Source organism: Psittacula echo (assembly GCF_963264785.1).
Source record: "Psittacula echo genome assembly, chromosome: 4".
Taxonomy (NCBI): Eukaryota; Metazoa; Chordata; class Aves; order Psittaciformes; family Psittacidae; genus Psittacula; species Psittacula echo.
Window position 1 is genome coordinate 106,315,714 of NC_137738.1, and position 25,864 is coordinate 106,341,577.

The 25,864-nt window shown below is 45.4% G+C and overlaps 1 protein-coding gene across 2 annotated transcripts in view; it reads left to right on the forward strand.

Annotated features, from left to right (window-relative positions):
- The window catches only part of XKR6 (XK related 6), a gene marked incomplete at its 5' end in the record, with an annotated part of 175,480 nt that overhangs the window by 46,270 nt on the left and 103,346 nt on the right, over positions 1–25,864 (forward strand). Inside the window, 3 exons of one of the 2 annotated variants that reach the window (XR_013956683.1) lie at positions 733–848; positions 3,060–3,117; positions 3,637–5,222. The exons of the other annotated variant lie outside the window; for it this stretch is intronic. Of the gene's footprint in view, positions 1–732; positions 849–3,059; positions 3,118–3,636; positions 5,223–25,864 lie in introns of those variants that run through there. 2 annotated transcript variants of the gene reach the window in all.

Genomic DNA, 25,864 nt, shown 5'->3' on the forward strand with positions numbered 1-25,864 from the left:
AATTCAATAGAAGGGATTTTATTCCCCTAAATCCCTGATTCTAGAGAAAGCAGCTTGAGATCTCAGTAAGAGAATTAACACATGGGTTAAACTTACAATAAGAAGCAGTACTTGGAAAATGCCTATTCAGATGCCGTTAAGGAAATAATAGGATTAGTTCTTGTGTGTCAGTGTGGATTCCTCAAACTGCCGGCTGCGTGCTGACATGCATACGTTACATGTTGCTGGCCTGGGCATGAAATTGAGGACAATGAAAATAAAGATGACTTTTCTTGGAGGCGAGTTGTTTGAGTGTTTAAGCCGATACTTCTGCATACACATACGACAGGTAATTCAGTATGACAAATAAGCCACTAATAATCCCTCCCGATGCTGTTGTTTGGGACTGAGATGATCTTAATTGCAGCTGTGTAACTGCTAAAATGCCTTTATCCTACATAAGGAATACACCATGAAAAACACGTTTTCTGTTCCTGCAAGCAGATTTCATTTCTATTATCTGTTAGAGGCATATTTTCTTTACCTTTTATTTCCATTATGTGTTTTTGATGCGTTCCCGTGCATATATATTTTAATGTATATGTGTTAAATCCATCATTTAAGATAAAGCATTCCTGTATCTTTTTATTTCTTTCCACAGTTCATGGTAATCCAGAATCCTGTAACAAAGCATTCTTTTCAGTTTCTTGTGTCTGCCATTTCATAATCACCCATGTGTATCTTTATTTTTAGCTTCAGAGAAAGACACGAGAGCGTTAAGGCTGAATTGAGGTTGTTTTGACGTCATCTGATTTCATCAGAGAAGGTGCCATAGGAGATCCTTACACTGAAAAATCCCCAACAAAATGGTAATGAGTGAGAGAAAGACTTGTGTTGTGCTGTCATTCCTCTGCTTCTTTGTCTTTAGACACAACTACTGCTACTTTATGCAGCTTCTCTTCACTTTTCTGCAGGATTTGCATTTGCGTATAGTCCCACATACCTTGTCACTCCTCCAAAAGCCAGTGCTTTGGGAGCAGAGGGAAGGTCGGGCAGTATGTTACCAAGCAAACCTCTTCATGACAAAGAATGATGTAGTTCTGTGTAGATAGGTAATTGGCAAATGAAGCAAAATTTTGTCTGTAAATCCACTACAGTGGAGGAAACAACGTAGGCACGTGCTTAGGTTGGTATTTCACTTCATAGTTGAGTGCATGTCTGAGAGGATAGCCAAGTACTCCTTGAAGCTGGAACTTAAGAAGGAAGTAAAAAAAGAAGAAAACCTTTACAGATTGGTTTATTACGGAGAGTATTTGCTGTGTTTTGGCACAAGCTATATTTAGGGTGCATGTGTGAAGCTTTTGAAAGAACTTTCTTCACATTTTGAAGTGACAGACTTGTGCGGCTAACGCTGTCTGGTTTGAGTTGCAGCTAACGGAGCGCTTATTTCAGAGTGTATGTCTTAGCGTAGTGTTACTCGAGTCTTATTAGAGTAATCTTTTCAAATTGAATAATCTTACAGTTCTGGAAGACAGCAATATATCAAGTGAAGTAGCTTGCAATTCAAGATTAAGAAAGTCCTGTAAAAAGGAATTTACAAGAGCCATACTGAACGCACATAAGAATTTTATTGTCCGTACCAGAAAACTGCGTGTATTAGGTTGCTCTGCCACGTATTTTTCTCATTCTTGGACTGCTCCTTGTACGAAATGCTTCTTTCTGCTCTCCTTTGTAGCTGTTCCTTTCTTACTAATGAGAGTTGCTCTCTTCTAACAAAACATGCTTATCCATACTATGTGTCTTTTTAAATACGTCAATTTAAATTAATATTTAACACAGCACAGATGCATGTATGATATAATGTATCCGCTTATGGCTAATTGTTATTTGATGTGATGTAGCCTTTTTGTACTTAACTTTTTCATGCCTTCTATGCAGCAGGATATTTTTTAGATGGCAGTGTAACACTTGAAAATAGACTATTTGTTCTGGAGTGCTTCTGGGTTTATCAGTTAGCACTATCCTTTATGGTGCTCCTACATTGTGGAAGGGTGTTTCATCCCAGACCAGGGGTAGCCCTATTCTTGTTCCAGCTTAAGGTATAGTTACTAATCTATTTGCACCTGCCTGTACAATGTTTTTTTAAAGGCTTTGGGGTGGTTACTTTATCCGGATGGGATTTTTGGGGTTCTTTATTGTTGGTTTTTTTTCCAGCTGACTTGATTTATGTAGAAGTTAGGTGTCCAGCCAGAGCTACTTGTCTTGGCTCTCTCTCTGTCAACGGTATTGACACCGCAATGTGTCCTCTCCTAGTCATCCTGTCATTCCATTGACTCCAGCTTTGACTGGATACGCACCTCTGACAGCTGATGTTTGGTAGACGGATTCTGCCACCCCATCAGCAGGAGCTGGTCTCTGAACCATCTCCTGGTGCCTTGGAGCTTTTTACCGTGGTGTGTAAGCTCCAGGAACCCACTCAGGGCAGCAGAACTGCCCCTGCTGCAGCAGGATGGTGTTGGCCATGCAGCGGGGAAGCTGGTATGCTGATTCCCATGCAATGCCTTGTCCTGGATCTGAGCCTTGTGGCCAGTAGTTCTAGAAGGGGAATGTATGTCAATATTTAATTAAATAATGTAAATATTTAATTAAAAATGGCTTAATCAAAGCCATCAGTTGGCATTCTGCCTTTGCTGAGGGAGATCTTTGCTAGATGCAGTGAGGGATTGGATTTTTCTCTTCTCTACAATGCCATCTCCACAAAAGCCGTGGTTGCAGACATCCTTAAACAGCCTAGGCTTTCCTGGGTCTGGGAGCCATACATGATAATGATGGAAGTGTACTATGGTTTGGGATGGGAGCCCTGGAAGGCTGCAGTCATACTGTATGGCATTGAATAGCCACAAGTAGAGCACACTTGAAACCAGCTGATGATTCAAAATGCTGTTTCCAGTCATCCAGAAACCCCAGGAGAGCACTCTGTTGCGGTAGCTTTACAGAGGGAAAGAAGGAAAAAGAAATATTCCCTTTTTAGGGCAGCATTCTCTCTTCATTGAAATTAATGGAGATACTTTTATCAGCAGCTTCACTTCTGGATTATGGATCTTCTTGATTAAATGGTGTAAACTGTAGAGAGAGGAGGTATGTATCATGGGAATGCCACACATGGTGGGGTATGGATTCCCCAAGATGCCACTCACCAAACCTGAAACCAAGCCAGTTCTAGGCACAAATAATCTCGGTTTCCAGAGGGGACTGTTCCTTACAGTTATGCTTCTTGCTCACGAGTCTGAACCTTATCTCTTCTTGGCTATATTCCACTCAAAAATAGTGCATGTAAATATGAAGCCGGTTCCCTACAAGTAATATTGGGATGCTAAGAATTCCCCTAGTTTTATTTTGTCAAGAAAATAGTATATTTTCAGTTCTGTAGTTCTGCTCAGGTATTTTCCTCCAATAAATGGGAACATGAGATTACACCAAGTGAAAAAAAATCCCTTTTGTACTTAGAAGCAGGTTTTTGTTGAGTGGTTCAGTTCCTGTACATCTGAAGTATTATTTTAATCTTTATTTCACCATTTAAGTTTTAATTGATTGATGATGGATTATTTAAAATTTGAGCATTACTATTTATTTAATTTTCTTTTCTTTTTTTTTCAGGTCTGAAAGGTTTTTATGGGTGGTGACATGTTCAGTGCCTGGATCAATGTGTTTCATTTAATATTGGGAAGGAGTTATTTTTCTGTTGTTTGGCTGGGTCTTTTTATGTTGATAATAAGTAATCAGTAATTGATAATAATAAGCTGATAATAACTGTAAGTCATTATAAGTCAGCATAGCAGATCCAGGTGACATGTATGTATGTATATAAACACGTTATAACACTGTATGTGTGCAGAGCAAATTAAACCATCCCAGGGCAGAAAAAGGCTCAGAGGAGCTGCCACAGAGGACAGTAGAGGGAATGGGGACACATTGGCTCAGGAGTTGTTCAAACTCAGTTGATATCAGAAGGGCAATGAAAGCCGTGATGCCCACATGGACCAAACGCAGCTTCATTTAGCAGAGAAGCCAACTTCCATGAAGAAAACTGGAAAGGAAACAGTGCCATATCAGCTGGAGCTTACCTCAGCCTGAGGTTTAGCAAGGTTTCTGCCATGGTGTGAATGACATGGAAAAGGAAAATCCCTCTCCTGTGCAAAACAGGTGAGGCTGAAGCAGCATCTGCTGGAATAGCATCGTCTCACAATGCTAAAGGTTGTGAAGCCTCAGGTGAGGTCCCAGACACCACACAGCACAGTGGGGAGCTTTGCTGCTGGCTTCAGTATCACTGGGACTTCACCCCTCGACCAGAGAACTGAAGTGTGCTTTTAATTTCCTCCTGTGCTCAGGTGTGTTCAGCAGAGCACTAAATCCTCTGCCTGAGCACTCACAGTCCTCCAGCAGGACAATGCAAGAGTTATCATGAGCAAAAGCATCCTGAAATTTCTGTACTGAGATCAGATGTAATGTGGTTTGGATGATGACATCCTGCCAGTAACCAGAAGTGGAAAAAGCTGTGTAACGATGCTTTTCTTGCTGCAGACCTGCTGTTCCCAGCCGTAGGATTCCATTATAAAAGCTTGTTAAAAATGACAGTGCTCTCTGGGTTATTTAACTTGCTCTGTTTCCAGTTAGCCACTGCTAAACCTTACAAAAGAAAGAGGTTTTTAACTTCCTGCCTGGTGTGTATCCAGAGTTCACAAACCTCCACAGAAGTAAATTAGCTTTGATCCCTTTCTGCCAGCATAGGATTATTTCGCATCACACTGGGTTTGGAGTTCATGCCTAATCCAGTTTTACACATCTTGGGGAACTGGGCTTCTTATGACTTCTTCTGCAAAACAGTGGGGTGGTGGTGCCTCTGATTTAAAGGTACTTACTCAATACCGATGATTCAATTTGCATTTGCATTACTGCATCCCATTTCATCCTGTGCCATACACATAGTGTTGCTACTCCATGGTGTATGGCTTACAAAAGCTTGTGGATCGTTACTGTCCTCACTATACACTTAGTTGAGCTATTTATATTTAAACTCCACTGCAAACAACTGTGTGTGACTTGTGTGTAGGTCTCGAAACTGTTGAACATATTTGCACACAAAAGGGCTTGTAGTATGCAGTGTGGATCTTAGTGCATGAAATGGCTCGTATGAAATGAGCTAAAGAGCCATGCATGTAGAAATACTGCTTATCAAGGCAAAGGGGAGGGTTGTGTCACTGTTTTCCAGGAAACTGGAAGGTTTAAATTTGTCAGTCCTGCGTTTGGTTTTTAATGCACCACATTTTATACATGATGAGTTTGTAAAAACATGCTTTCTTCCTAATAAATGTGTATTTTCAGGTGTAAAAAAAAATCATTGTCTGTGATCCTTTGAAGTGCCTCTTTACAGGCATTCAGTGTTATCAGCACGCTCAGAACATTTTCTCCTTATAGACACCGGGCATCGCAGCAGCAGACCAGCAGAACGTTTAAGCACATGATCTATTTTGAGTACACCAGCGATGCATTTAAAAATGACAGTATGTTTTGCTGGACTGACAAAACCTTGTTCAGAGCTGTGTTAGGTTAGAACCCAGATCAGTCCCAAGGACCCTTCAGGAACTGCCTTCTGGAATAGAAAGTACTGGGCAGGTCAGAAATATGATTTATACACATAAAATGTGGCCTATAGGTCAAGAATTAAAATTCCAAGCTGCTAAGGGTATCTGTATTTTAGTGGGAAGCCCAGGAGATCCCAGAATTGAACCCTCATCTCTGTTCCTGCCCTGTGTCTTTACCCTTTATACACACCTTGTAGTATTATTTCACTTTTCTTGAAGAGTGCAGACAGTACCACAGGTGAGAAATCCAGCAGCATTTCTAGAAGGGAGAGAGAGCAAGAAGAAGGATGGTAAAGAATTGATACAAGAGATACCCTAAATCCTGTGCTGCTTACATTGAGATGGGCTTTTTTTTCTAGATTGTCTATAGAATTAATTATATTACATTATAAGTTAGTGTGTAGACACTTGTGCATTTCAGACAGTTTTTTTAGCAGTGTGAAGGATGATGCCTCTTGCAGCCTGGATGGCAGAGAATCATGGAATCACAGAATGGTTTGGGTTGGAAAGGACCTTAAAGCCCATCCACTTCCAATCACCTGCCACAGGCAGGGACACCTTCCACTAGACCAGGTTGCTCCAAGCCCCATTCAACCTGGCCTTGAACACTGCCAGGGATGGGGCAGCCACAGCTTCTCTGAATAACCTGTGCCAAGGCCTCACCACCCTCACAGGGAAGAACTGCCTAAGATCTCATCTCAATTTCACCTCTGTCAGGTTAAAGCCATTCCCCCTTGTCCTGTCCCTACTGGCCCTTGTCAAAAGCCCCTCTCCAGGTTTCTTCTCGGCCCCTTTAGGCACTGGAAGCTGCTCTAAAGTCTCCCTGGACCCTTCTCCAGGCTGAACAAGCCCAGCTCTCCCAACCTGTCTCCATAGCAGAGGTGCTCCAGCCCTCAGAGCTGGACTCCTCTGGACTTGCTCCAACCCCTCCACGTCCTCCTTATGTAGGGCCCCAGAGCTGGACCCAGAACTGCAGGGTGGGTCTCACCAGAGCGGAGCAGAGGAGGAGAATCCCCTCCCTCGATCTGCTGGTCACGCTGCTGGTGATGCAGCCCAGGACACGGTTTGTTTCTGGGCTCAAGCTCACACTGCCGGATCATGTTGAGCTTCTCACTGACCAACATCTCCAAGTCCTTCTCCTCAGGGCTGCTCCCAATCCATTCTCTGCCCAGCCTGTGTTTGTGCTTGGGATTGCCCTGACCCAGGTGCAGGACTTTGCACTTGGCCTTGTTGAACTTCATGAGGTCCACCTCTCCAGCCTGTTCAGGTCCCTCTGCATCCCATCCCTTCCCTCCAGGGTGTCAACGGCACCACACAGCTTAGCGTCATTGGCAGACCTGCTAAGGGTGCACTTGATCGCATTATCCATGTCACCAAGAAAGATGTTGAACAGCACCAGTCCCAACACTAACCCCCGAGGAACACCACTTGTCACTGGTCTTCAGTTTGTCTGAGCTGAGTTTTTAACCTGTGCTCTTGCCTTTTTCTTCACTGTCAACTGCTTGCTTAGCACAGCTGTAGGGTAGAACCTAAATCCATCCCAGTGGCATTTAATGAACTGTCTTCCTCCCCCAAAGCTTTTCTTGGCAGAGAAGTGCCATTAATCCCGATGGACACCAGCGTTTTCAGGGATTTCACATCACCGTGCAGAAAAGGAAGCATCCTCTTCCATCCTAACATGGCTGTGACCAGACCACCACACGCTTCTGCCACCAGGAGCACCTTCTATAAAAAATTAAGATGTTTTTAAGTAAATCAGCATATTGAAAGGTTGCAAGGCTGTCAGACTGACTTCTCTCTCTCGGAAATAGCATTTCTGGAAGGTTGTGGCGGATGCTGCTTTAGCAGGATGCTTCCTGCGCATCCCCAGTGAGCAGTCTGGTCTGAATCCTGCGGAAGGTCTTCAAGAGATCTATCGGCTGCCCTACTTAATTCAAGATGTTTAGGTTGTTTTTCTATTGGTTTGTTCTTGTCACTACAGTAAAATTATTTTTGCAACCCTTTGGGTATTACCTGCTTTTATAATCTTTCTATAATTAAATTTACAAATCCGCTTTTGAGCTGGTGATGTATAAAACCTTGCAAACAGGATCCTTTGTGTGCTAACCTATATTTATGGTACTTTTATTCCTTATGGCAGTAATTAGCCTGGCTCTAGGCCTAGGATTAATCCTTAAGATGCTGAACATGCTTAATTTTTTTTCCCTTTCTCTGTAGCGAACTGTCTGATCTTATGCAGAGCAGAGCAGGGCATTTTTAAAACCACTTCCTGTGAAGCAGCTTAACTGTTACCCCTCTTAAGTGATTCACAAGAGGAGGTACAGCAGAGGTTAATTGATCCTGTGCCATGGATACAGGAAGGAGAAATGATTCAGCCTCCGTCAGAGAGGTGCTTGGCTGTTTCCAAGCCTGATGACGCAGCTTTCGCTGCATGGCCAATAGACCATTGCTGGTGTGCTATGTAGGACTTTGGCATTTTGAGCTGTAAATGGTTGGGTACGTCGTAAAAGCAGTATACAGGGGCTCCTGTCTGGGTCTGATGCAGCTGGTTCATCCATGCAGTAGGTAGCAGCCAGCTCAATATGAGCCAGCAGCATACCGAGATGACCAAGAAGACCAACAGCATCCAGGCTTGTGTCAATAATAGTGTGGCCAGCAGGACCAGGGCAGTGATTGTCCCCCTCTACTGGGCACTGGTGAGGTCTCACCTTGAATCCTGTGTTCAGTTCTGGGCCCCTCAATACAACAGTGGCATTGACGTGCAAAGGTTGTTACTTGCCTGGTGCATCTCATGTGTCTTGCAAATTACTGTGTGGCTGCCCCATCCCTGGCAGTGTTCAAGGCCAGGCTGGATGGGGCTTGGGGCAACCTGGTCTGGTGGAAGGTGTCCCTGCCTGTGGCAGGGGGTAGGAACTGGATGAGCTTTAAGGTCCCTTCCAACCCAAACCCAAATTCTGTGATTCTTGAAATCATGGCTTTTGCAAGTCCTTTCAGGTTTACTGAACTTCGAGTAAACTGGGTTTTGTTTTCCTAATGAAACATGCTGAATCCTGATTCTTGTGTTATCATACGAAAAAAAGAGTAGCATTTCTGGTACCTCCCAGAGATCATCAGAAACTCTGAGAAGTTTTTATTTCCTGGATGACGTTGAGTAGAAATGAGTCTTACAAGAATGGGATTTTGCATTCGACCTTAGCCATGCTGGAGGATATATTACTGTGTGAAGCCAAGAACACCTCAGAGGACACAGAGAACGCAGCACTTGGGGTTTGATTTTTTTTTCCTTCATGAAGCTGAATATAAGCAGTGACGCGTGGGCCGGCTAGTACTGACCCAATGGTTCCTGGATCTGGTTCAGGAGCTTGCCTGCTCCAGGGATCACTCCCAAATGGCATTTTAGATGCAACCCCCTTTTTTGGGAGAGAATCAGTAGGATGTGGCTGTGCCCGGTAGCACCATGACTGGAGGATGTATCCTGGTAATGTGTGTCCTACAATAACTACGCGTGGCAGATTGGATCATGGGCTCACCTGAATTGTGGCTACAGGTTCTCTCCACATTGGAGACCATTATCATCTGAAGCATGGTTTAGCAGCCTACTTGATTAAAATCTTATCCGGTCATATCTGAGAGAGAAGTCTTGGTTTGGTTGGTTTGTTGTGGGTTTATTTGGGTAACTTCATACAGTAGGGAGGAGAATTTATATATGTCTCAAGTTTTAGTGTGACAATCCACTATCTGTGGCATGCTGTGGTATCCTTAAAGAAATCATGGAGGGTACTCACCCACTGTAAAATACCTGGCTGGAACATTTATTCATTGTCTTACCATAGAAGATTTAAGGGACATCAAAGAGAGGTACCAGTGGCTTTCTGGAAACAGGAGAGGGTGTCACGTGAAAAGTGAGCACAGCGCTTGGTGTGGGCAATCCACAAATTGCAGAGAGTTGGGGAAAGACAGTTTTGGAACAGGTTGCCCAGAGAGGTGGGCAATACCCCATCCCTAGAAACATGGGGCTTTGAGCAACCTGGTATAGTTGATGATGTCCCTGCTCATTGCAGGGGTGTTAGAACTAGATGACCTTTAAGGATTCCTCCCAACCCAAACCATTCTGTTTCAGTGATTCTATGACATGTTCTGCTGCTCTGATGCTGGGCAGGTATTGACCAGACCTACTGTAGCCCTTTCCAGTGGTAACTTTCTTCCCCTCTGTAGGTGGACTAGGAAGGAGGAGGCACTGTGAAGGACTTCGTGCTGTTTCTAGGCTGCTGGTGGAACATCAGCATTTGGAGATGTTCCTCATGGCTGAGCTCTCTTTGGAGACTGTCCCCTTGGGTGCCACACAGCCATCTCCAAATAATGGTCAAGGTGGCCTCAACAAGTTTGTAGCTTGAAGCTTCAGCCTTCCTGGAGCCCCAGATAGACGCAGCATTTGCAGTCTTTGCTGCTGTGTTGGGAGAGGTACCACATGCTGTAGCAAACATTGCCCATCAGGAATTTTTCCTCAGCAAACCTTTCTAGAGGCATTGATTTGCAGCTTGTCTGAGCCAAATTTAAGCACTGAGCCACATATATCTGAATTTAGCTGTGCTGGCTGTTTTCCTAGGAGGAGGGATCAGGGGGATGGATTTGATTGCCTTGGAAAATCAGTGTTGATTTCAGTGAAGAATATTTTATTACTGTGTTTGCATTGGCATTGTCTTCATAGGATAATGGCTAAGTGTTTCCAGTGTTTCCTGTACTTGTGTGTATTTAATGATTTAATCTATTCCTTCTGAATACTGGCTTGGAAAAAAAATAGAAAAAAGGACTGGCTGCCTACTCTTAACATGCCATCATAAAATGAAATCACTAATCCCAAAGGTGGAGTTGCAATTGAAAAGAAAGAAAACCAGTCTTGGGAAGTATTAGAACTGAGTAACATGCTCTGAAATAGACACTTGGCCGTGGTGTTTACTTCAGTGATGGAAGACAGTGAGGTTGTAGTGTTTTCAAAAGTTGGGATGCTGTTATTTCCATCCCTTAGTGTAGCGATAGGATAAGGGGTAATGGGTGTAAACTGAAACAGGGGAAGTTCAGGTTAGATATAAGGAAGAAGTTCTTTACTGTGAGGGTGGTGAGGCACTGGAACAGGTTGCCCAAAGAAGTGGTAAGTGTTCCATCCCTGGCAGTATCCAAGGCTGGGTTTGACAGAGCCTTGGATGACATGATCTAGTGTGAACCTGGGTTCAGGCTCACTAGTTTGGAGCTGGTTGCTGCTGGGGGGCATGGTCACTCTTTCATCTGTCACATTTAGTGCATTGAACAGCCCACAGTCACCTGCCTGGGGAAGAAAAGCCGAAATCTGGCCTGCATACAGCCCTTTTTAAGCTGAGGCTTCTGCCATGACTTCTAGAGTACAAGCACACACAGCCTTTGCTTGTCCAAGAGCAGTTTTACAGGTCAGAACCAGTGCAGTGTTGTCCAATAGCTGCCCTACCATTATTCCCCAAAATGAGCCTTAGTAATAACTGATGCACTCTGAAGAGCTGCTGAAGCCTCGTTAGGCACCAGCAGATAATGAAGCAGCAGGTCCTGTCTCCCCATGATTTGCAGAAGCGAGCATGGAGATCCCTTTTGCTCTTCTGTTTTACAAATGTAGAATAACAAGTTGCCCAAGCTACTGGCCTTTAAACCATTTTTCCCCTCTTAAAACCCTTTTAACACGCTGCCTTAGGCACCAGCAAAGCACTATTAAGGTTTCCCTGCCTCGAGGACATAACTGTATGCTGTACTTGGGACTTGCCTGAGCTGGGGAGGTTGGTTAATAGCATCAGGCAGTTCAATCCAGTTCAGTTTGGGCTCTGACTTGCAAAGATCAAGGCTGATAGGGGTTCCTGCTGCAAGTTGTGTCCTCAGGCATCTCCTATGTTCCTGCTGGCTGTTTCTAGCAAAGGACGGCTTGCAACAAAGGGAGAACCCTCCAGGATGGGGCAGGCATGCAGCGAGCTCACCAGCGGTGCATTCTAACCTGCCTGCGTTTACAACTTGGAGCCTGAAGATTTCCCTTGTCTCCCTTCTCCGGCATCACTCCAGGCTGTGGGAAATTTCAGACCAACAGGAAATATCTTCAGACAGCTCCAGCAAGTGCGACCGTGATGAAAAAGGCTGCATGGTGCTGAGGCTGGTGTTGGCTGCTCATAAATTCAGTGCTGGACGTATTAAACCAGGCTGCCCTGTCTGGCACTGCCAGAACAAGTGTAACCATGCAAAGGTGTTTCGGGCACGCAAGTTTGGCCATTTAATATAATAATGATATGCTGGAGCTATCAAGACCGAGGCCGTGCTTAATGGCGACAAAGGCATGTATCCAAGTCCGTTTGCAGAGCTTCTGGTCAAGGATGTTGCCCCTTCTGCTAAAGGACTGGTAAGAGGAATAGGAGCAAGGGGCTAAACATCACTTAATGGTTATTGGATGTTTTGTGTAATACCTGAACCTCAGTTCATGGCATCACTGTGCTGATGAGGAACCCTTTCTAGGGTTTACAGCAGCATGTTTCTGGATCAAGAGTACCAGCCATGCATTTTTCCCTCTGAGCATCTCCCCTTTTACAAGAGGAGCAGGGTGCTCGAGAGGCATGAGCAGAGGAGGCCAGATGACCGATCGCTATCATCTACTGACTTCGGAGCCTCTCCATGGGCAGCAGAAGGACTCCTTTATGGCATCATGTTTACCAAAGCTGCCTAGAGGGAGTTATTTAAACAACAGTGGTTTGAACCATGCTCTTGACATAATTTTTCTCCATCTGCAGCCTAAATACCAGCCTCTTCTCTGAACTGAATGACTCTTATGGTTAGTAGCATGCTTTTAAGGTGCAATTGTTACCTTCGTAAGTGCCTGTGCCATTTAGAGCTGCCTAGCCTGATTTCTGCAGCAAGACTCCGGTGTATACCAAACCCTCTATGAGAAACACAGCATTTGTAGAAGCATATGTAGACATTGGGTTCTAGGCTGGATCTGCTGTGTGAAATGAGGGCACACAGAGCAGGACAGGGGTGCTGTGAGATCAGGGTGCTGAAATCGCAGCTGTTTCCCCATTGGTTCTGCCAAATACATATATTTTCCTTATGTACAGTCTTGAGCTGTGTGTGTGGGTCAGGAGAATGAAAATCTAAGGTGCAGTAAAAGTGGTTGTTTCCAGTACTGAACAAAATTTGGCTGTTTGGGAAATGTTCATCAGAAACAACTCATCTATCCACATGCTGGTTTCTTTGACTCTTGTGGGGAAGATGCATCCAGATGTGGTGGCATAAAGTGTTAGTGTCCCAGTGCTGAGCTCTGTCCCTTTGCCAGAGGAGTTGAGACTCCTTGGCTCTAATAGGTGGAGAGGTGAGTCTCTGAACATGCTACATGAGGAATTGCAGAAGAGGCTGGACAACACTGATTCCTGGGAGGTGCAAGCAGTTCAGTTCAGCATGTGGCTTTTGGAACCCTCCTGAGCACTTCCTGAGATTGTGTCTCATCCCAAAGTCTCGTTGCAGTTTGGTAAGAATATGCCAAAAATGCATCATTCTGTCAGTCCCATGGTGGTGGTGACAGTTGGATCTCAGAAACTGAACTGGGAGCATCTTCCTGGAGGCAACAGAACTGATCTCACTTGGTCAGTTTGATATCTCTTGGCTTTCCTGCAGAGCTTTTCGGGGTCATCTGTGCTTGAGCTGCCATTCTCTGCTTGGCCAAGCTCAAGAGATGGTAAACATGTCAGATTAGCCAAGCATGCAGTAGCTTTGTCAGTGCTGTGTGTCTGTGGGAGGACAGTGACCTCGGCATGAAGCTCTGCTAGTTTTAATCTAAGCCATCAGGTTGAGTTTGAGCTGTGCTGGGGCTTTGGCTCAAGGAATTGTGGAAATGTTGACCCAGTTCAAGGTAACTTCAAACTGGGTTTGTATGTTAGAGTAGAGCAGTTCCAGTTGGAAGGGACCTACAATGACCATCTAGTCCAACTGCAGGATCCCATCGCTTGGGCACTGTTGTCAGCTGGGGCGCAATGCAAATAATTGGGAGATGGATTGTGAAACAGTCATGTAGGTTGACATTTCCCTTTTCCACAGCCCAGAGCAGCCCTTGTAGCAGTGATGGGCTGTTTCCCTCCTGTTCCTCAGCAAGCCTCAGCACTACCAGTCAAATCAGTCTGAAAACACCTTCACTTCTGACTAAAGAGATTATTTGTGCAAAGCAGCTCTTGAGTTAACAGCGCTAGGAGCTTAAGATGAGTTTACAGCAAAACCTTGCACTTCACATAGGCGGTGTGTCTTTTCCAGCTAGGCAAGCCTGCTCTCACCTTATCCTTAACAGCACAGAGTAGGTGGTTCAGGAGACAAGTAGGTTTTGTGGCAGGAAGAGCAACAAAGACTTAGCAGAGAAGGACTGGAGCTGGTTGCTCAGGGTGAGGACTGTAAGGCCTGTGGAGGGTGAGCAGTGGTGATGGGAGCTGCTGCTCCCATGTTGGGTACACACATGGTACCTCATGACGGTGTTTGGTATGGGGCCTGTAAAAAGCTGGTTTTGCCATTGCATTGTTGTGAAAGGGAGAGGTGGGACAGCCCAGCTCATGTTAAATGTCAGGGGCAGAAGTTTGTTCTCCTGTGGATGTCTCCTGCTTTGTGTAAAATCTTCATCCTTCCTTCATTATAAATGAGTTGCTTTGCAAGCTGCAAATGTGATTATTAAATAAACCTTCTTTTTAAAGTGAGTCTTGAAACCTTTTGATGTGTGAACAGTCCTGTCGTGTGATTGCGTGGCCACAGAAATCTGCTTTTTATTTTCAAAAGGAAAAACTCAGACCAGGGGAGAAATTCCCAGGAGGGAAGTTTAGCAGCTTTCAAAGAGTTCTGCAGCACTTTGTCTTTGTGCGTGGGCAGAAGGAGTTCTCTCCTGTCAAAACAGGCAGGCTTCTTTCTGTAAAATCCCTCTGGGCTTTGTGATAGCCTCCAGACCTGTGGTCGCTTCTGATGGTGCCGTGTAGTTATCTGCACCACGGGAAGCCAGCAGCACTGTGATCCAGCTTGACAAAGAAGTTCATGTTACTTCCTTAGCTATGGTGGTAGCTTGGGTCTTCCTGATGTTCAGCAATCCCAAACACACCGTGATCAGAGCCCATGTGGCTGTGCCCAAGAGCTGCGAAGGGTGTAGAGCAGCTTGGAGAGCTGCTTGAAGCACCTCTTGCAAGGCATGGCCACAATTTGCGAACTTGTAGAGCCTGGTCTCGATAGCCATTCCCCACTGCTTGCCTTTCCATGTACTGCCTTTTCAAGTTAATAAGTATGTATTCCTATGGTGAAACTCTCAAAGGTTTCTTGCCTCTGAGAGAGCTAATAAGTACTGTGCAGGGTGGCAGAGTGTAAACCTTCCCGGTGTCATCGTGTGCAGCCACTTCAGTTGCAGTCCCATTGCTTTGGTCAAGCAGATTAAGATGTGACAGCATTTGGGACTTGCAGCCAGTGAAGAAACCAATGTGGTCTCTTGCTGCCAACGGAAGAGGCCTGATAGCTGTCCAGATGTACATCAAACCCAGCTGTGCTGCCCTTGGTAAACCTCAAACACTTCTTGTCTGGCAAAGAGCAGGACAAGCCATGACAGGTGGGCTCCTGTCTGCCTGGTAGTGGTGAGTCAGGACACTCAGCTCCTTGGAGAAGAGCAGTAGCAGCTCCAAAGTCCTGCTCACAGCTTGGAAACATCTCTGATACCTTTGTTAGATGTTGGGCTTAGCAGTCTCCAGCTGAGCTTGTAAGAGATAACAGCCTGTGCCCCTGAAGGAGCTTGCAGTTGAATGGGAGGCAATGACCAGATTTTGCCAGCAGCCCCATGCTTGCATATTTTTGCCTTCTGGAGTGAGAGAACAGCATGGAGATATTCATTAGTGGTGTCCAAGAAAGCACATGCTTTATCACAACATGGTTCGGAGCATCGGCACAAGCAGGCGCATGCAGAGCCCATTCTCCAGCAGCACTTCCAGGAGCATGAGACAGCCAGAGCTGATGCCAGAGCAAGCATAGCTGTCAGTGAGCTGCCAGGTGGATTTCGGTCCCTGTGGTCCCTTCAGCTCCAGGATTTTCTGATTCTGAGGCCTCCAGGGAGAATATCACTAGCTAATGCAATTTGAGACCCATCACTCAGTGAAACCCCGTGGGGGAATTCAGCACCAACTCGCTCCCACCTTTGCTGAGTCCGTTGCTTTTGCCACAAGAACTGCTGTGTTCAGGTGTTTGTTCCCATCTTTTCCTTACACCAAAATGTTTGTTTTCAGTGAAGAAATATCATCATGCATGACAAAGCCCTGGCTGCCCTCACAATCAGCATGGCATGCATTTGCCCTCCTGCAAACCCAGGTACTGCCGTGGTCCTGAATGAGGCATCTCCATGGCAGAGATCAGACAGACAGATGAGGAGCAGATCAGCTGGGAAACCTCCCGTAGATTGAGCTGTGTGTGAATTTAGGGGTCAGGTAAGGATATAAAAGAGGCACTCAGCCAGCCAGGCTGGGTTTGTGTTCATCTCCTCCTACGCCTACGTGTAGGAGTCTGCTCCAGGGAAGGAAACCTCTGCAGCCTGTGCTGGCTGCATGAAGATATCTCCATTAGCTGCAGTGGGAGCCTGGAGAGGGAACTTGGACATGGGCACCTGCGGTTCAGTGGGCTGCAACCCTTCCTGGGAATTCACAAAGCCTGCTTGTTTTGTGAAGCTCCATCCGCAAAGCATCTCCCATGATGAATTTAGGTGGCAGAGTGGTGTGCTACCACTGTAACGTGGTTTTCAGTGCAAAGCCAGGAGCATCCTGTGAGAACCATACGCAGTCCATTCTCTGCACACAGGACAGACTTGCTGGGACCCTGGGAACTGCTGCTGAGCCCCACAACAAGGGCAGAATGTGAAAGAAGCAAGCCCCGAGTGGAACTCTGGTTTTCTACCAACTCTAAATTCAAAAGGAGCCATGAGTGTAGAGGCAGCTGAGCGATGGCACAGCTTCCCCTTTGCTTCTGCACCAGGAATTATTTCTGCTAAAAGAGCTGGTTTGCTTCTTATTTTTAATATTAGTTTTCCATTTAACAGTGGAAGCTCAGGTATAGTATGTGATTATCCACATCTGCCTGCAAAAAGCCAGGCTGGGCATTACGCTTCCTGGTGCTAGTTCCTGCCATGGTAGTTTGTGGGCAGGAATATCTTTTTCCATGTTGCCGGGAGAATGGCATCGCATAGAGGGTAAAATACTTCACTGGGTCCTGGGACATATGGATGTAGCATTCAGCTACCGTGCAACCGCCTGCTAAGTTTTTGGGGACAAGATCTGTTGCCTGTTAGATGCTTGTGCTCTGTCTGGCACAGCAGGGCAGTCTGGGTGTTATTTTTGTAGCAGTGTTAAATAACTCTGTCTACAGGGTTTTGGAGGTGGGAGGGAAACGTCTAGAGTTTGGCCCTCTTAAGTGTGACTTGGTGGATTACCCGTGTTCAGGGGTATGTAATACAGGAGATGTTGTGTGGCTCTGCAGCCTCATGTGTGGCTTCACCAACCCCAGCACTGCCTCTCTGTGGTGTCCTGGTGTTGAGCAGATCTCCACAGACTTTTTCAGTGATGGATGTCTTCACTGGAAGCATTCACATGTGGTTGAGATGAATCCTACTCAAAAGCTGTGATAGCAACTACTTCCCGTGCTCCTAGGAAGGGTCTTAATGGTTTCTTAATGCTTTACACCGAAGGAGCTTCTCTTTTTAAAGAGGAGTTGGCTGCCCAAATGTGTGTCCTGGTTTCAGCTGGCATAGAGTTAATTTGAGAGTGGGTGTCCAAAAGCACTTGAAGTGCTGACTGTACCGGCTGCGGTTCTGTTTCTGCTGTGAGATGTCCTGTCACACAGGCTTGGAAAACAAAGCAAAGGCACCCAGGTGGTGGAACAGCTCAGAAGCCTCTTTTGTTTGCTTTTTGCCCTTGAAAAGCAAAATGGTGTCGCAGAGGAAAGGTTAAGGCATACGAAAGCTCCTTGTGATAGTGGCACCCGAGTTCAGGGAGTTAATTGTATAACCCGCCTTGCCACACTCCCAATCCCTGCGACTTGGCAGCTCTGTTTCCAAAAGGAGGATGTGAAGAGTCCACAGCATCCTTCAGAGGTTTTCTAGCTCGACTTGGCAGTATCCCTGTTTGTGCATCACAGTGGGCTCTATCGTGCAGTGTCCAGGGTTCACAACACTTGTGTGGATGAATTATGACTTGAAAAACAAGACCTGCACAAGGAGTGCTGCATCAAGTTTTGAGGCCAGGTCGGCAAGGAAGCAGTTAGCTTCCAGCCTTAATCAAGGAGAAAATTCTAATCAGACGTTGTGTTTTCTGGCTGCTAATAGTAGTGGGGATGCAGCCACAAATGGAGAAATGCATCACACATTTTAAACCCCCTATATGAGACTTTCTGCTGGGAGGATAATAATGGCACAAGCTCAGAGAAGTACAAGGAGGTACTCTGAGGCAAACGAACTCCCGCGGATAGCAGAGAACAAGGAAAGAAAAAGAAGGGAAAAAAAACCCCAGCTGGGTTGGAGCAGAACTGAATCCTGGAAATACTCCAGGTTTTGGAAATCGGTAGGCTTCTGGTTCTTGATGGATCCCTCGTGGAGCTTAACAAAGACAGGAATATAAAGATATGTCAATGCCTTTTTTGGGGGAGTTGTTTGCCTCTGTTGTGGATGATGGGACTTTACCCTCAAACCTAAAAATAGGGATAATTGATGTAATCCTAAACCAAGGGAACACGCCAGCTGACTGCACAGATTATAAAGCTGTCTCCTCAACACCTGGAGGTCATGGGGTGACATGCGAAGAGGGTGCGTTTTGAATGCTGCTCCCCTGATCATCGTGTGTGATGAAATAACTGCGGGTGATGTGAGTGAGGGTGGAAGGACCAATTTGGAAACCCACTGTCCTTCATGAGAGGCACTCTGGGGATGGATTTGAGGAAGCTGATACCTTCCCTGGAGGTCAGCTCATAACTGTGGGCTTCTGTGGAAGACAGCTTTTGCAAGGGAAGGAGGTGACAACTTTTTAATGTGTCTTAAACTATCTACTGCCATCTTCTTGCTATAGGTGCAACCAATGCAGAGCCCTGACTCAAGCTGAAATTCCCTTTTAGTTTTAAAAAGTGAAGGCTGACAGCACGCTTTTTGCAAGAGGTATCCAGGTCTGAGTCACACCTCCACGTCAGTCTGAAAAGAGAACATCTCCACCAATGTCCTCACAGTAGGGGTGGCTTTCTTGCCTGCTGAGAGCCATTAGGATGGTCTTGAAGCCTGAACACAGGTTCAGGCTGTTCCCCATGATGTCAGGATTAATTTTTCTCCTTAATCAGTGTCAATAGGATTAGAATAAGGATTTTGTGATGTAGAAACAACTGTTTGGAAAGAGCCTTCATCAAGGAACAGTAGCTCTGCAGGGTCCTGCTGGCCACTAGTGCCTGGCTTCAACTGGGTTCTTTAGGTACCATTCAGGATGTGCTGAGATCTATCACGGAATCCAGCAGACAATATATCATTTCCTTACCACACCTATACAAGCCCTGCCATCGCAAAGAAATCCTAGGTCCATCCAAACTGCCGGTTTTGATGCGCAATGGGAGCAGGGACCATTCCCAGCAGGCAGTTTGGATGTGACTACACTGTTCTGGATGCCAGGATAGTTTAACAGCAGGGGCTGTAGAAAGGTCCCTGGCTCTGGTTTTCTCCTGGAGCTGCAACTTGTTGGCTGCAAAAACAGTCAAAAATTAAAACCATATAGTGAAGATTCCAGACTGGGAGAGGCAAGACGGATGGTGGCTGTCTGATTCATTCCATGTCCCATCCCATGGTGTTTCTCTTTTTGTGTTTCTCTTTTGCATCCATGCCCAAGAGATAGTTTTCCAAGTATCTTTCTCTGCTGGATAACTTCTTCTCACCCCTCAACCTTATCCATCCCAAATCTCCCCCGTAATGTATTAGGTTGCTTTTGGTGGGTTTTCCTGAATTTATGGCCGATAGCACCCTCCATTCATGCAAAAAAAACCCAATGGGAATTGAGCTTGCTTTCCCCAACATCATGGCTTCAACTTGCATGCTGCTTCTGCACTGGTGACCTGTGGATGCTTCAGCAAGTCATTTTTGATTCATTGAAACAAACGGAGATGGTTTGAGCAGTCCGTGTCTCTTTTTACCTCTCTGGATGGGCAGCCAGTTTGGGAACACAAAAATGGGCAGGAGCAGGACTCAGGGCTGCAAACGGGATGCTGGTCTATGTCCTTATCACCCTACAGTTGGCATGCAGATCAGCAGCGACTCTAACCAGCCATGAGACTGGAGATTTTAAGGCTGGGTGGAATAGTCATGTATAACAGAACTGTGTCTTCATTAGGTCTGCTAGATGCTACTGAAAAATTAATAAAGCACTTACGGGTCTTGGTTAAGGAGTGTGCTCTGGGCAGTGAGTGAATGTCCCTGTTGACGGTGCCTGAAAACCTGGAGAGCTAAGTGTCGGTTACTATTTATTCCCTTTTATTTAGCATCTATATTTAATGCTTCACCTCTTTCAATGGCTTTGCAAATATGAACGAATTAATTGGAAAGTTACTGCAGTGCATATAACAAGTAGAGCCCTGCTAATTAGTCTGGGGGTTGACATATCTCTATTCAACAGGGCTACTTCAAGCGCTCGTGTTTACTCTTTCTTCCTTCCAGTCCAAGTGCTGCTTTCAGCTGCACTTCACTGATGGGGGAAATCCAAGATACAGCAAACCTGCCTTCTGAAGGGCTTTTCTTAGAAAGGAAAAGCAGAACCCCTGAGCTCTAGAAAGAGGAGTTACACTGATGCATTTAATTTCCTGATTTAAAATGAGTTAAACTTGTCATTCTTTCTTCCTTTCTTTCACTCTTTTGTTTGAGTACTGATCAGATAGCCTTAAAACCATACCTGGCTGGGAATGTATCTCTAATTAATTGCATTGCAGCAAATGAGACCACTTCAATAAATCCTCCATGCACATTTTAGACCTTAATCAAGTGGTAACCTATTTGACACTACATTCAGTGAGCAAGGTAATTTCACCCCTGTTGGCGTAAGACTTACTCCACAGAAGTGATTAATGAAGTAGGAGTTGTTGGTCATTCTGTTATTATGGTCGCTGTGAGGTGTGTTTCTCTTTTGCATCCATGCCCAAGAGATAGTTTTCCGAGTATCTTTCTCTGCTGGATAACTTCTTCTCACCCCTCAACCTTATCCATCCCAAATCTCCCCCGTAATGTATTAGGTTGCTTTTGGTGGGTTTTCCTGAATCTGTGGCCGATAGCACCCTCCATTCATGCAAAAAAAAAAAACAATGGGAACTGAGCTTGCTTTCTCCAACATCATGGCTTCAACTTGCATGCTGCTTCTGCACTGGTGACCTGTGGATGCTTCAGCAAGTCATTTTTGATTCATTGAAACAAACGGAGATGGTTTGAGCAGTCCGTGTCTCTTTTTACCTCTCTGAATGGACACCTCCATCTTTCCTTAGTGACCTGGATGGGAAACCTTACAGCATCTCCCCAAGGAGTTTTCAAAGATGTGGGGCTGAGAATAGCCATAGCTCTTCCCTGCTTTGTAACTCAGTAGATCATCCATGGTTTGAGGATGGTATTGTATAAATTAGCATTGGTGGTGCAGTCTTCAATATTATTCCATTGCTGTAAGAGTCCACTAATCTTTCCTTTACTGCAGCCCTTTAGTTTCATATGATATGTTGCCTTCAACTCCATGTAGCTCCAGAAATAAGATTGAGATGCATGGTAGCAAAAATGCACCAAACCAGCCAAAAGTAGCCCAAGTAAGAAATGAAAGGAAATGCAGAAGAAGTTAAAATGACCCTAGTAATTTTCAAGGGTGGGGATTGAATGGGTGGATGAGGGTGTTAGTTGGTGTGTTGGTTGGTTGGTTGGTTGTATTTCTCCATGAAGGTCTGGAGTGGGGCTATTCTTTAGACCTCATATTTCTTCATTTTGCTCTTGCCTAGCTCAAAGAGCAACTTTCCATGATCTTTCTGTATAGTCAGAGATTCAATACACCATTCCTGCTCATTTGTGAACCTGCTTATAAGTCCAAGAGGTTTCAAATGTTGTCTGACAATACAGACATCTGCATTTTTCCTGCTTTGCAGACAGAGCCAGCCAGTAGTCTGCCTCACTTGAGGTGTGTTGTTCATGTCCTAAATCTAAAAACCTCTAAGCTAGGTGAAACAAGTCTCTGGTCCCATCCTTCTTCTTCCTGCTTCATCTTCTCTCCTGCCATTCTGGCAGCAGGAATTCCCCTCTGACTCTGCCCTTATTGCTGTGCAGGGACCACCAAACTCCTTCCTGGGTGTTTTCTGTCTGAAACCCTGCTCTGACCCCTCAGATGCTCCTTTTCCAGCTCTCCTGGTCCTTCCACCCCTCTGAGACACCACCTTCAGGATGATGATGATGATGATGCTGATGATGCTTTGTAGCCTCCCAGGGTCCATCCCTGGCACCAAGATGTTCTAACACAACTGTTACAGAGGCTGGGGAGATGCTCTGCTGGAGATAAACATGTCCAGCACACATCAGCTGCTACACAGCCGCTACTTTATCCAGCATCAGGCTTGGATAATCCCCTGTGCCTTTAAACGTGATGCACATCAAAGCCAAACAGTACAGAGGAATTCCCCCTTACCGCTCCCGCCTCCCAGCCCTCACTCCCTCCTTTTACGTTTAAATTTTAGGAACTGAAGAGAGGATTGCATCTGACACAGATTTGTAGCCATCTCCATGGCTACAGAGACAGGCAAGTTGTATGTGGAGCGTGTTCATTGTTAAGTTTCTAATTTCAGTGAGGTCGCTGAATGGGTTTTCTCCTTTCCTTCCCCCCAGTTCTGAGATACCCTGGAGAAGGATGGGAGCTGTTGGTGACCCTGCCTCACACTGCTTCACCAGGCATGCTCCCTTGCTGTATCCCTGCTCTCCTTGGAGCAAAATCACTGGGAAGCAACCTGAGTTTTTGAGGCTTTGCTGGTTTTTTTACTTATCTTCCCATTCCTATAGGTATTCGGCTCACGTCTGCCTCGGCAATTCCCACTGCTCCTTGAGTTTCCTTGGAGCTTTCTGAGATCTTGTCTCCCCTCCCTGCTGCCTCCTTCTCTTGCAGCCTTGCAAGCACAGACATCCCTGGGCATGAGCCATTGGTGCACAGCCAGTGGGACGCTGTGCACAGGTTAAGGTGCACAACAGGCATTGCTGGCCACTCACACATGCACACCGTAAAGCACACCCCTTACATGGCTGTGTTGGCAAATTCTGCTGAGGAGAAAGGATGCAGCATTCATGGAATTTGTGCTGTCACTGATGTTTCAAAAGTTTATGGCCTGCCAGTTTGAATTTAAAATGAGGTGGACTTTGGTGTTCCACATTAGGATTAATGCTGCCTCCCCTACCCCTCGAGTCGTCCTCTGATGAGTTGGAGGGAGAAAGGTACTCTCCCTTGTGCAGATGCTCTGGTGCTCAAGTGACTTCACTTATATTTCCCCATGACTGTGGGATCTCCTTCCCTCTTCCCAGAAGACATGCAGGAATTCAATGTACAAACTTGGCCATATCTGTACATGACAGGGCTGGTCCTAGGTCTCCTTGATGACAACTAGTAGCCATGATGTGCTGTATCCATCATCTCTGCAGTCTTTTCTATTCAGTGTCTGGAGTAATGTGAGAGCTGTGTTGTAGCCTGCCAAGTGACTTATCTGTAGAGTGAAGCTGAAGGGCTGTGTTGGATCTCCCAGAGAACATGATTGGGCTGGTGGTAGAAGACTGTGCTGGATGAGGGTAGGCAACCTGCTGCAATTTGTCTATGCCATCTATTGGGAATGGTCACTGCTTGGGAATTGTTTGAGTCAATGTGAGTTTCCATCAAACCATATTTCACAAACCCTGCTGACTATTAGCAATGTGGATCATTAGCTTCCCAGAGGTGAAGCCTGTGCCTTAGCCCTGTTTTGGCTGGCTGTAGGAGCACTTACGCAGTCAAGAAGAGCTTGAGATAGCTGGTGACAGAGCAGGATGTCAGGATGCTGGCCACAATTTGCCTAGTTTGGCCGAACTGCATTAACAAAGTCAGATACTATCAGGGAGTAGATGTGCTCAGGCTGTTCTCCTTAGTGGCTTGGGTTAAACTGGTCTTGTAGCAAAGGCTCGAGACATGGCATTGTAGCTTCAGAAACAGTAAAGAATGGACAACTGGTATGGTCAAGGTCACAAGTGGCCCCATGGACATTGCCTTGTCCAACACTTGATGTTTGTCCTGTACAAAACCCTTATCCTTCTAAGAAAAAAAACCCAGCACCTATGTTTGCCCCATGTGAGAACAAGTCTGCTACAATCTGCAAAGCAGATTCTCCAGTGGGTTGTCAAGGAAAGAAGAGGCTATCTGACCTCTTGTCTTCTGATCCCAATACAAGACTCTTCCATTGGGTACTCGATGGATTTTACTTCCTCCTTGTTTTCTGAATGACATGCATGTCTGCGTGAATATACTTTGAAAGCCTGAAGAATAGCAGCCATAATCTCTTGCGTTTTAAACTGCAAAGCCAAAGAGGATGGTTTTGCAACAAACACCACCTCTGGAATCATTGACAGAGGTGATTCTTCAAAACCAGAAAAGAAATCATTCTTTTCTGGTTTTGACTGCAAATGGAAAGCAGGGCAAGATGGTACGTATGAACTTCAGTGCCCTTTGCTACCTTTAAATGTTCTACATCAGTGGGTCGGTTAGTAGCCTGGCTGAAAACCCCATGGGTGTGCTAATTGAATTAAACTCCTTCCTATAAAACATTGGACTCTTAAGGTCAATGTGCAGTGAAACACATAGCCATAATTGAGGGATTCGTTCACTCATGTGCATGCTGGAAGAAAGTCTTGTCTGATTGATGTACCTACTGATGTGCTTCTTAAGGATTTGCCTGACATTTCAGGACCAGCTGGTTTGTTTGGGAAGGTTTTCATGCTTTGTATGCCAAAATACTATTCCCTCTCACAGTAGCTTCATTGAAAAGGTATCATCAGATGTGTCTGAAAACAAAATGCAAGGTTTTTTCTCACTAATGATGTTAAGTGACGAGCCAGTCCCTCCAGTGTAGCCTCACATGAGTTCTTCACCTTTATCCCTGTGTGGAGGGATGGGTTTTGTGGTAACCAGCCTTCACTGACCTGCTCTGATTTACCCAAAGAAGCAATTTATCCCTCCATTTGCAATACTTGGCCATTTTCAAAACAGACAGTGAGGAGTTCCCAGGGCATTTTTTAGAGGAGACAAAGGAGCAGTTGACTAAAGCAGAGAATAAATCCCATCAGGGGAGTGAGCAAGAACGCCCCGTGCTGGAGACTGATGTTATGAAGCTCTAGAAATGACAGATGACAGAAGATAAGTGGAGATCACCACACCGTTGTCTCCAGAGCAGCTCGGAGCTGAGTGTGGATAAAACATGACTTTCCACCGGCAGAAAGCCAGAAATCTTGTCCATTTTCTCCCATGGTTTGTTCTTTTTCCACTACTTGTAGGCTACAAAAGGGTCATATTATAAGGACAAATCCAGTCCCCAGACTTAGAGAAGGGCTGTTATTACACTGAATCAAAAAACAAATCAAATAACACCAGTAGTCCCTCCATACAGAGAGCTCTAGAGGCTTTGCTGTCTCCTTAGGAAAGAAATTACAGTCTGGGGGTTAACTCTTCTGCTTTAGTAGATTTTCAGAGCTGACTCTGGCTTTGGTGAGGAAGACCTCTTCAGATTTTTTGTTTGCTTGCTGACATTTTAATAAAAATATTTTATTTCATGTCTATAAGACTTAAAAAATAATTGGGAGGGAAGGCAAGGGGACAGGTTTTCATCAAGTATTTCATTTTCCTAGGGATCTTTGCTTGGAAAGCATTTTTTTTTTTTTTTTCTGAGAAAGCCTGTGTGCTCCAGGAGCTAAGGATGAACACTCCTGCTTCACCAGGAGAGAGAAATGGAAAGGCAAAGGATTTGAACAAGTTCAGACTCCCCACATCAAAGAGCGGGAGGCCCCAGCCCTACTCCATTGTGGAGGCACCAGCACATGCCCCATCCCGGGAGAGCTGCTGAAACCAGGCACTTCCCCACAGAGGCTGCTGCCGCTGTTACTGCTCTTTGGCATCTTGTTGCAGACACTGGCACTGCTGCCATGCTGTGCTGCA